The 12,386-nt window shown below is 38.4% G+C and overlaps 1 protein-coding gene and 1 long non-coding RNA gene across 12 annotated transcripts in view; one reads left to right on the top strand and one right to left on the bottom strand.

Moving 5' to 3' along the window:
• LOC106081501 (protein hu-li tai shao) overlaps positions 1-11,420 on the bottom strand; it is a 102,865-nt gene extending 91,445 nt beyond the window's left edge. For 4 of the 11 annotated variants that reach the window (XM_013243505.2, XM_013243504.2, XM_013243503.2 and 1 more), the window contains exons 1-2: positions 10,162-10,297; positions 9,792-10,036 (exon numbers count right to left, since the gene is read on the bottom strand). The gene's annotated coding sequence lies outside the window, so the exon portion shown is untranslated. Of the gene's footprint in view, positions 1-9,791; positions 10,319-11,297 lie in introns of those variants that run through there. The other 7 variants (XR_001220375.2, XR_001220376.2, XM_013243499.2 and 4 more) reach the window with 6 other exon arrangements.
• On the top strand, positions 10,417-10,817 carry LOC106081502 (uncharacterized). Its single transcript, XR_001220377.2, has 2 exons — positions 10,417-10,597; positions 10,679-10,817. It is a non-coding gene; the product is annotated as an uncharacterized LOC106081502 (long non-coding RNA).
• Positions 11,421-12,386: the final 966 nt, after the last annotated feature.

Here is a 12,386-nt window from a genome sequence, read left to right on the forward strand (position 1 = left end):
AGATGTGCCATGTAAACTCCGCATAACAATTAAGCAAACTTTTCGCGTTGCCATACTTTTAAATTTTAACCATGGGACCAGCTTTGTGTGCTTTACAAATCTTTACGAGAATAATTTAATCCTAACACACTTTTCTACCCATGAGCAGGGATGCCAACTTAGTGCTTTTCGCACTAGATTTGGCGCTTTTTAGGTGACTAAAAACCCGAAAAGGTACCTCCTAGTGTCAAAAAAAAAGGCGATAAGTGGACGTTTTTTGCATATCTATTTTTGCTTTTGATTCTGTTTGTAAGTTTGAGTTTTTTGCTGTCGCTTTTTGCTACGGCGAGCATAAAACTAGCCTATTTCTTTTAAAATGAATTTTCCCACAGCCATTCCATTAAGGAGTGCAGTCCGAGTAAAGTTTTAGACTAATGATTAGCGACCACTTTTTGCCGAATCCGAACGAAGCGTTGTTTAGCTACACCTCAATTCATCCCGGCACGGGATAACTGTGAGCACCACACAGGCTGGAATTGAGGTCCGATCTGTGTGGTGTTCATTGCTGTCACAAGAAACTTGACTGCTAGCTACCGGTTGCGGATAGTGGAATGCTCCACACAGAGTATCTGCTACGGCAGTCGCGGACAATCAGCGGTATCGAGCGGACAGTCTCAGCAAAATGCCGGCAGGCATCGGCTCTTACACAAATACTGAGTGCCTATGATTCTCGGTATGACAAGGCGAGTTATTGGCGCTTTAAAATAAACATTGGCCAACTTTTTCCCGCGGCAATTGTCCTTTGGACCGGAACAGGCTTACTCTACTTCTATTAGTGAATCCTGAGACAATCCTAATGCTTAGCTACGATAAAATTATGCAACTAATTGGAAAAATTTCAAAATATTTAATTCAGTGCTTTTTTACTTCTTTTTGCACAAAATTTTAGTCTTTTTTACTTTTTTTTACGCATTTTGTTGGTACATTGTAGACATCACTGCCCATGAGACTATTTATTTTGCTTAAAAAAATAAAGATTTCTTGATGACATACTTTCTCGTATTACCTTTTTAATTATCCTTAAAACAAATTTATTAAATTAAAACAAATTAATGGTTGCATCATGTATTATTAATTGATATTATAATCTTTCATACTCAAACAAACATTTCTCAAACATTTTTATTTATATTAATGACGGCCATACGCACGCTCTATCGCAAATTATTTCTATAAACATAAATGTGATATAGTGTTTGCCCATCGCTTTCTTTGAGTGGAAACCTTCATTCATACCACACAATTTCAATGTCAAAACTGTGCCTTGATTTCATATGAGTGCTGCTTTCCGTTTTGTCCTATCGTCATCTTCGTCATCATCATCATCACCAACAAGAACAAGCTTTATATTATTTTTCATTAAATTGCAGCTGAAAACATGTTCGCCATGCCATCACCATCACCATTGTACAATGTGCCTAAAGAAGATTCAATGAGGCGATAATAAATACACATAAGAGGATGCTGCCAGTCAGTCTTTGGCATGAGAATATGAAGATATATTTTGGTAGTTATGTAGTTTGTAACTTAATGTTTTAAACTAGCGGCCTGCGCAAGCCAACTTTTTTTCGGAGTTTTAGGTCATGCTCTTCATTGATCACACGTAACAGAAACATACAAAGAAAACACATTCCGCAAAAACCATAAACATTTTATCAGTCGTTTCGTTCGGCAACTAAATAATAAACAGCTGATTTCCGATGAATTGGCAAACGAATGGAGTGACAAAATGTTAGTGCTCTTGGCAGATAGTACTTGTAGAGCGCACCAAATTCGTTTCAAACTTTCATATAGATATTTTCTTTAATTTCTTCATCTTTTTTAATTCCATTTTCTTGCATTCATTTCCATCATCATTTCACTACTTTCAAAGGCAGGAAAGCAACAATTAAGTGATGTGCGTGGGCGTACTTTCATGAGCTTAAAATTTGTGTTCTGTTTGTTGTTGTAGTTGTTGTTATACTTGCCAAACAATACATTTGTATACATTTGGAATCATTGCCATAGAATGATGTGGCAAAACGGTAGGCAGTATTTGTTGCCGATGAGATATTCAAGTGGCATGCAAAAAATGATTTGACTGATAAAAAAAAATGTTTATGTATGTATATATGTAGACGCACAAAGTCAAATATTGTCACTTTCTTTAATACACAGTGTTGAAATCGTAATGTGTGTTTAATAATGAGCTTCCTATAATAAGGAAGGCGTACAGGATGAAAAAAAATTATGATCCGAGAGGTAAAAAAGTATTCTGTACAAGAATCGTTAAAGGTGTTATTTTGTGGGAAATTTTCCAAAGCAGAGCGAAATTTTCAAGAAAATCAAATGTGGAGTAAAGTTCTATTATACCAGCTTTATTCACAAAACTTTATGAAGCCTTAATTAAAACTCGTGACACTGGACCTATCGATGGCATTTGACACGGTCAGACATGCCAAATTATTTGAGGACATCACCAACACGTCCCTCCAATCAGGCCTGAAACGCTGGGTCACGAATTATCTGTGTGGTCGCCAGTCATTTGTGGAATTTAGGGATAGGAAGTCGAAGCACCGTAGAGCAAAACAGGGAGTTCCCCAAGGTGGGGTGATATCTCCGGCACTGTTTAACATCTACCTATCCTCCATTCCACCCCCTCCAAACGGCATAGAGTTCGTATCATATGCGGACGACTGTACGATCATGGCATCAGGCCCCCAATCCCTTGTTGACATCTGTGATAGGATGAACGTCTACCTCAACGAACTTGCCTCATACTTCGCTGCAAGAAATCTGAAGATATCTGCCACCAAATCTTCAGCCACATTGTTCACTACAAATACGCGTGAGGTGAATACTGAGCTGACTGTGATGGTCGATGGAGAAATGATTCCGACCATCAATTGTCCCTAAATACTTGGCGTCATATTTGACAGCTCTAACACGTTCTCCCCATATGCCACAGCAATTTGTGATAAAGTCAAAAGTAGAAACAAGGTCCTCAAATCACTTGCTGGCAGCACTTGGGGTGTAGACAAAGAAACCTTGTTGACTACGTACAAAGCAATTGGCCGATCTGTGGTAAGTTATGCAGCGCCAGTGTGGTCTCGTCAACGTTGTGACACGCAGTGGAATAACATCAGATCTGTCAGAATGCCGCCCTCCGAACTGCGACGGGCTGTCTCCTCAGTTCTCATATGGACCACCTCCATCAAGAGACAAAGATCCTACCAGTGCGAAGACATAACTACATGCTGTCTAACCAATACCTTTTGGGCTGTTATCGCAGAGACTATCCAAATCATCATCTTGTGGATAAATCTGGAGCATGAGGTTAAGCGCTACAAGAGAGAACTTTTAGATCAAGCGGCATATCAAGCAGGTCTAGACAACATTCATGCAGAGCCGGTAGCAGATGCGGTAAATGGCTACCGGGTGAATATAGCACTTGGAGAATGACCGTCTCCCATTGCACATGAAGAAACTGACCTCCCCCAGCAAACCAGAGAGGTTCTGGTACAATTTCGTTCCGGCAGATGCAACCGCATCAACTCCTGCAGAGCAAAAATTGATGCCGACGTGCAAGATGTATGTGCCGATTGCAACCAGGGACCGCACGATACACGTCACCTGTTTAACTGACCAGCCAGACCCACTCGAATTAGACCCAGATCGCTGTGGACGCACCCCATCTAAGTCGCAGAGTTCTTGGGTCTTGACACTCAACAGAATCAAGCAGACGAAAGATAGAACACAATAAACTGCTACAACAACAACCATCGGGATAAATAAATCAATTAAGTTTCTTATAAACTGTGCTAACTTGTAAATTTTTTTCATGGTATCAGCTATAATTGGTTTTCAAAACTCAGCTTTTCTATATGTGCTTTTTAAAAAATTTTAAGGGTAATATTGATGATATTTTTGTTTTTAAAGGTCAATGTATTATGTTAACCAAATTTCTCAATTTGTACATAAGTACTTTCTTTTTTCCCAAATCATTAGTCAGCCTAATAAGCACCACATAATTCTTGGGAAGCTCCCTGCTGTTGATATCCCTTCTTCGACGGCCCCTTATTTATAAAGTATAAATTGTCTATGAACTTATTTCTCTCTCTCTCTCTCTCTCTCTCTCTCTCTCTCTCTCTCTCTCTCTCTCTCTCATTCACCATTTCTTTCTTTGAAACATGTATGATTCACGTATTTTTCTTCAAATTTTGTCTATGCTTTGCTTCTTTGCTTTCAATGTCGATGAAAAGAAGTAAATGTTTGCCGCTGTGCTTGATTTTGTTGCACTGATGTGTGTTTTTGTTTCTGTTGTTATTGTTGTTTTGTACTGTGAGTGCTTCTATGTCGGCGTTTATATATAATTTAATACCGCTCCCACTTTCATTTATTATTATTATTTTGGTGTTTAGGTACTTGCGCTTAGTAAAGAGCTTACATCCATGCCTCATGCATGTTGTTACGTATGCATATTTTTACTTAATTTTCGGTAGAGAAAAGCCAAAGTAACGGATGTTTTCTTTTTTAACGTTGCTTTGGGTATCAAATATTTTATAACAACGATTTTAATGCATAAATTTGACTGATATACCATCATTACACTCGGCTCCCCCGTTTCACTTTGTTTGATGGTACCGAATTTAAAGTAAAAAGCTAGTAGCCATGGTGAAAATTATTCATAAAAAGTGGCTGCCTAAGACATCCAAAAGTGACGTTGGTTTTTTAGTTGCAATCGAGTACAGAATTTTCGTTATCTTATCATTAAAAATTTAACACTCTTGTCAGATAGCATGAGTGTTTGAAATAGTTTTATAACGTAGGAAGTGAGTTGCCACATTGAGAAGATTATACACTTGTTCTTGAAAGCAAAAGAAAATAGGTACTTGTACTATATTATGGTGAGAGTGACTTGATTGGTACTTCATTGAAAGCTACATTACTGACAAAATGAAAGCTTTAGTTAAAATTTTATTTTTGAACATTCCACTTTGGAGTACGTTCATTTACGTTTAGAGAACTAATTTATTATGATTCGGTTCATAAAAACAAGTAACAATTTTTTGGGGTTAAAAGAATCGACGACGTTGCTAATCTAGCACACAAAGCCAAGTAAACACCCAAATATGAACACTCAATCCTCAAATCAAATTATCTTAACCACAAAATCTTAAATATTTTGCAAAATTAGCACTAACAACCATCCCATTAAGGAGCAAATGGGAGGCTTCTCGGATATCAATGAATGCTACGCGAATTCTTAATTCTTATTTAGAGCGCACAGAAAGCCAACTGCTGACTTAGGTGTATGCCCATAGTGACATGGTGCGGATTAATATCCGCACCCTCCTTTCAAACTAACCTAACCTATGCGATTAAATTTTTTAACTTAACGAGTTCCAACCAAATGCCGCTAAACGACACCGGTTTGTACAGAAGTTATACATAGATCAAAAGCTTACAAAGTCACCAAATTTCGAACTCAGAGGTTAGACGTCATATGCAGACATTATAACCTCTGCCTTCGATGGACTTCATAATAACTCTTTTATTATTTTAAACTTTACATTGTTAAAGCTTCCATTGTGGTGAATACTAAACACAATATAAAACAGCTGATCAGAGTTACCACTTTGGATTATTAAAAGGCTGCAACAAAAAGGCGTTTTTTAAAGTAAAAAAAAAGGTTTTGTTGCAATAAAAAAAAAATATTTCATCGAATATAGACAGCATTTTTATATCAATAAACAATTGCACAATTATCGACGCTTTACAATCAGAGGGCTGGATTAGAAATATTGTGACTAGAATAGCAACACAAGCAAGTGGTTATTTAAACACTTTTATTGGTATTCCCCTGGTCGCTGGGGGAGCGAAGGCTTTTAGTAGCCCTCGGTTATCAATTGATATTCCCATGGTCGCTGGGGGAACGAAGGCTTTTGGAAGCCTTCGGTTATGGCATTCTCAGATCTATTTTAAGTAGGAGAGGTGAAGATTGTCACCCTCAACTTTTAGGGCATCTTCTTCAGGTAGCAAAAAGAAATCTGTCGAGATTGTCGTAGGCCAATGAGTTAATATTGTTCACAAAAATAACTGCAATGTTTTCTATCGCCTCACTTCAACATCGTCGCAATGTGGGTTGTTTGGCGCTGTTCTATTCGTCTTCTTATTCCTGATGTGAGAATGTTTATCAGAAATACCGGACAATGCATTAGAGAGAATTCTTATTTCGCCCGAACCGTTCGTATGTGGAATCGACTTCCGGCTAATGTTATTCGCACCCACTAACAGACATCCAGAGATTTGAGACAAAAGTCAATAAACACTACATCCTTTTCCTCCCCTCAAAATCCTAATTTCCATGCGCCAACGCAATGCACCGCATTTATAGGGGACATCCCCTCCGTGTTGGTTGATAGAAAAAAGGGGCTCTCTGTCCTAACCGATTTGGAGCTGCCAATCTATTAGCAGGTAAAGTATCTGGGAATAATTCTTAACCAGACATTGGGCTGGAAAAGATGCATCAATGAAAAGGTGGAAAGTGGGATGAATGCCGTCTACTGCTGTTAATGATAAAAAAGAAAAGGGAAGTAAATCTAGTGTAGGCTGTTAAGGCAGAGTGGGTACACTGGATGTTTACTGTGGTGATACGGTCCATTCGCATATATTGTTTAGGTGTCTGGTATGACAGGTTCTGGGGAGATAAGCTCTGCAGAATAATTCACAGCAAGGCTAATCTCTGTATTTCCTTGACTGAGTATATTAAGAGCAGTCATATAGACTTTAGGGCAGGTATAGTGTTTGTCAGACGGAGTTCTTCAGGATTATGAAGGCTCGTGGGAATATTTTCGATAAAGAGGAAGGCAGAGAATGAAGCCGCTAACGAGCTGGAAAGAAATAGTCGCTGATGAATGTTGAATACAACAACAATCTACGAGCTAGCTTCTTGGTACTAAAAGGTCTCTACGTTTTGGGTTAGGGGGTTTCAAGGTCCATGGGGGTATATTTTCACGGATATCAAGCTACTGCTAGGAGAACTGGATGCAATTTCATGACCTCGCAGCCGCGCCGATAAACTCTATCAGCTCAATCCGATACATACAACCGGCTGCCATGGGATTTCTGTTGTGTTGTAGGAGTACGTTTTGCTCATACATTCGTCTGCTGATAGAGACCATCGAGCAAGCATTGAGCAACTTTCCTGCAAAAGCGGGAAGGTGCGAAGCTGCTGAAAAACTTTTTTTGTGGAATTATCTATAGGCACATATCCGACCCTTTCGTTGTTGTACCCTAGTAAAAAAACTTTAAAACTCGGGACAAATTTGGCATATATAATTGTATCTGGCCATATCAATTTTTTTTTTACTCGGATAGCCACATTTGCAAGTCAAGCTCCTATAGATAAGTGATGGCCAATGACAATTTAAAGGCATCAATAAATTGGCTTGTCAGATCGAAGTTCGTCTTACTAGATTGCCGTGGCTAACAGGCTATTAGAGACGCTTTCCCATCCACCTAACCTTATTGTGTTGTTGTTGGTGTAGCGGTGTGCTGTACACTGAGGCGGCAGCCGTTGTTGATAGACTCTATCGGCTCAATCCGGTACATACAACCGGCTGCCATGGGATTTCTGTTGTGTTGTTGGAGAGTGTTTTGTTTCATCCATTCGTCTGCTGTGCTCTGTTATTTCAGATTTAGGAACTAAGCGAGTCCATACCGGCACTGAATCAACAAGGTTCTTTATCAGCACCCGGCATGCGACTTAAGGACTTTCTATCTGCTTCTGACATTGTCACAAATTCTTGTAGATTTATAAAGGGTGTCAAATGTGACACCAAGTTTTTTGGGATAGTTGGGGTAGGAATTCTTACGCCTTCTACCAACACATTTAACTCCTTAAGCATATCCGCCGACGATGAAGTGAACAGTGTGAACCTGGAGTGGGCAGGATCATAGGTCTCCAAAAAAAAAAGCGACTAGCGATCGTGGTTGGGAACGAAGTGCTCTTTAAACCAACTTATGTATCCTTATAGCCGCAAACGCTAAATATATATTTCACAAAACATGGCGCTGATTCAACAACAGTGCATCTGGCAATGCTGAATATTTAATGTTTTATATGCTGGAAGAAAGGTGTTATATGCTGGAAGAAAGGTGTTATATGCTGGAAGAAAGGTGTTATATGCTGGAAGAAAGGTGTTATATGCCGGAAGAAAGGTGTATATCTATAACCATAGGTCATATTAGGAGGGTCCTAAAGGACACTCCTATCAAATGCCAATTAACGCAGCTTCTATCGAAAGTAGGTAAGATAAGTTAGGTAAGTGTGTCAGTTCTTTACAAACCACTTGACATTTTTATGTCCATTGTGATACTAAAGTAGCGACAGACCAAGGTCTTTGTTGGGAATCAAACCAACGAACCCCGCGACCATCCGAGCACGCAAAAAAATCGGGGAACGTCCATCAGTTCATTGGAAAGCGATGGTGTTCATTGGGGCCAGTAGGGTATCCAACTCTATTACTCTCTTGAACATCGTCAGAATGTGGGTAGCTTTGTACTGCCCTATCGTTACATCCATGGTGTGTGTTCCGGGGATATCCGTCTTCTTATTCCCGACAAGAGATGGTCTGTCGGAAACTCCGACGTGTATGACATACATTTTCGATGCATAATACATACGTCAAAAAGTCATAAACCTAGCAAAAAAAAAAAACTAGTTTTTGACAAAAATTGAAAATAACTAGGAAATCGTACAATTAGTTTCAATTTTTGTGATTTTTGTTATTTTATAAATATGGCAACGCTGTTGCATAGGTTAGAACGTGCTCCTAAAACAGAAAACGTGGGACTTCCAACCCTGGCGAGAACACCAACAACTTTTTTTAACTGTTATTCTTCCTTACTAATGCATACTGGCGGCATTTGTGAATATATCAGACTGCTCCGAAAGGCAGTTGAACGGACCATGTCATAACGGGAAAATTAATTTTTCGACCGCACTATTCGTATGTGGAATCGACTTCCGGCTAATGTCTTTCCCACCAACATTTATGTTCAGAAATTTAAAAGAATATCAATAAACACTACTCTCTGTCTTTCCCACCTCCAATCCTTAACTTTCCTAATCGGCAACGCATTGCACTGCATATATAGGGGACATCCCCTGCGCGTTGTTTACAAGAAGTAAATTATGAAATCGAGCAGGAGCTACAATTTGCGTTGGAAATTGTTGCGCTTCAAAGTTCCAACTTAAAGACTTCGGGTTTTTTAGGGGTATCGGGAAGACCTGGGGTTAAATCTGTGCACTTAATTTCAATAAAATCATGGGGTCCGCCCTAAAAAGTGCACTTTATTCTGAAATTACGTCATATGCATGCTTTTAAGCCACTGAACAGAATTTAACAATAGTTTTCAGGTACACAGGTTTATGGCTTTATTATGTTATGGGCAATTATTAATTCTCCAAGCTAGAAACTGCGCAATTTTCAGCAATGTTACCATTCTGGCCAAATCGCATCTACATATACACGAATAATCAACTCTTAAAACAAGTAGTCTGGAAATCAAAACATTTTTCTTGTCATCACTTCCCAGTAACAAAAATTTCCCTATATTATTTACCCGAATTTGTAACATCACTTGAATCAGGCTACCATGTCTTGAATCGTGCGTAAAAGGAGAGAAGAAGAGTGTGTTGTCTGTCGGGTTTTGTGTAGTTGTTGAGTTGTTGTTTTTTTTTTGTTTGACAGCGTGCCTTAACTTACCGTTTACTGGATGATAACAGTTGCTATCTCTTTCTCCCTTATTATATTCCCGAATAAATCAGGCAACGGCTTCGATAGCTTTTGCGGTGTATTAAAAATACACAAATGAAGAATAGGTCAAAACTTTCTTCGGCAAGTAATTGATTTAAATTTCAAACTGTATTTATGTGAACTTCCTTTGAATTTTGGATTTTTCTTTGATGTACTTATGCTCTTTTACAATTGGTAGATTTAAATCAAAATCACTATGGAATAAAACAATATAAAGTAGAAAAACGATAAATTTTTATCACTATTTTTTGCACAGGCAAACAAATTCTTTTTTTTAGTTTTTCACACAAGATTTGTTTATGTTTTTGTATAATTTTACTTTTTTCGAATGACTGCTTTACTTGTTCATTAAATTCGGCTTTAGTCTTGTTAAAAGCCACTTTTTTCCTTTTCAATTGGTATAGAAAAGATGAAAAGTAAGCAGCTAACAACGCACACACACACACTCACGTACACAAGACGCGCGGACCGAACGAGCGAGTGCAATCGACGACAGTTGAAATTCAATTGAGCAAGAAGAGACGACCAAAAACACTAATTTCAATGGGAACTCGAAAATAAAATTTGAGCGCATGTGTATGACGACACAAAAAAACGAGGGGGAAGAGTTAAAACAAAAACGAAGAAGTGTTGCCAATACAAATGTAGCAGTAAACACCCACTGTGGATGTTTAGCTAACAACTTTTAAGTCAAATTGGTATAATTATTATGATCATGACTTCAAAATCAGAGAACATGAAAAAAATCTATACAGGTAAGCATTTGAATTTTCTTAAACTTATTATAAATCATTTTGCCAAAAACGTTTTAAACGCTTTTCCCCAACGTTTTGTAGAAACTATGTTGACATCACCGAACATGCGAGAGCGAAGAGACTTCTAAACGAAGATACGAAAGGTGCGATGAAAGAAATTAATAGTAAAATCAAAAGAAAAATTAAATCTAAAATTTAAATAAAAAAAACCTAGAATGCACTTTCGGTCGTTTTAAATAAGGCTATACAATAGTTTTAATACTTTATTTGAGACTTTAGGCATCAATCGTTTAATGAGAACAGAAAAAATAACCCTTTTTAATGTAACATCAGCAACGCCCAAAATTTGAATTGGTAGCACACAAACACATTAAAGATGGTCAGAAATAAGCGTATCCCAGATTTGTGAAGCAGACAAGAGGAAGACAGACATTGGTGGCGGCTGCTTAACAACATGGACCGATCGTTTTCGATCATTGTTTTATACTCTATTAGCCTATTAGATTATAAAAAAATACAACACAGCGACCGACGCCCGATTATGTCATAACACAACAACAGTATAGTTTATAGAAACCACAAAAAACATTCACACTCCAATAGGTAGGTAGTAGGTACTGCTTTGCCGGTGATTTTTAATGTACATTTTTGTTCATTTATTATAATCACATATATATATATATATTCTTTCTCGCCTTACTTTATTCGTTTTGAAGATTTATTTTTATTTAGAACTCCAGAACTCCTAATGCCCGGATTCACAAATTCTATCCGCAAACTTCGTTCGTTTCTGTTTTCACTGTCGACTATTCACTGTTCGTTCTCTTATTTGTTTTTTGGCCACTTATGGGATATACGGAAATATCCCTTTCTATTGTTTGGCATCATTAATTTCCCACTGTTCTCTCTTAATCTGTGTGTATGAAAAAGACAACTATATATTTACATTTTCTCTTAAAGACTCCAATCAGACGAACCGCAAAGATGATGTCATTTTCAGAGCAGAGAAGCCGTGCTGCTTTTACACGTTGCCTGCGCCATTAAGTATCACGCGACATTCGCTAGCGACTTGTACCAGACAGCAAACCTTGGTATAAGTAGTCACTGGCCCAGCAGCTAATTTCAGAGTTCCATTCAAATCACACCCAAGAGCTTACCGTAGCGCAGAAGTAAGCATGTCCGTCTGTAACGCTGAAGAGAACCTGGAGAGAACATTAGAAAAAAATTTTCAGCGGTGGTTATCTCTCCTTGCTCTTGTTGTTGTAACCACATTTCATGTGGAGGTGGCTCAAGCTCCTGTAGGTGAGCAAGCTCGGTCTAGACTTCCACCCCATTATTAACGACCATTCTCAACTTTGTAACTTCTGAACGCTGGACGCATATCCATCAAAACGAATCTGAACGGTTTGATTACAGAGAATATACCAGTCGCCGCTTCAGCAAGTAAAAACTACCATGAGATGTACATACTTATGTACATGTTGCTGAGAAGAAATTCTGAGACATCACCAATGCATCAGCCCCTTCTTTCATGCCATTCGATTGTCCCAAGTAAAGCCTACATTTCTGAACCTCGAAGACTGGTTTAATTGGATTCTTCACTCAAATCCCTTTTGGTTCTAGGAACCGGAAATTAATAGGGTGGTCAACGAATATTAGAGGTATTTATGGCCGTTATTGGTAAGACGGTACTGTCAACCAGCAGAAGGGACAATAAGGCCACTTTCACTTATGGCGACTGCCACAAAGAGATGTGTAGGGTTGTTCTACCGTCAAGTTATTGAGCATC

The sequence above is a fragment of the Stomoxys calcitrans genome, chromosome 5 (assembly GCF_963082655.1).
Source record: "Stomoxys calcitrans chromosome 5, idStoCalc2.1, whole genome shotgun sequence".
In the NCBI taxonomy this organism is placed as follows: Eukaryota; Metazoa; Arthropoda; class Insecta; order Diptera; family Muscidae; genus Stomoxys; species Stomoxys calcitrans.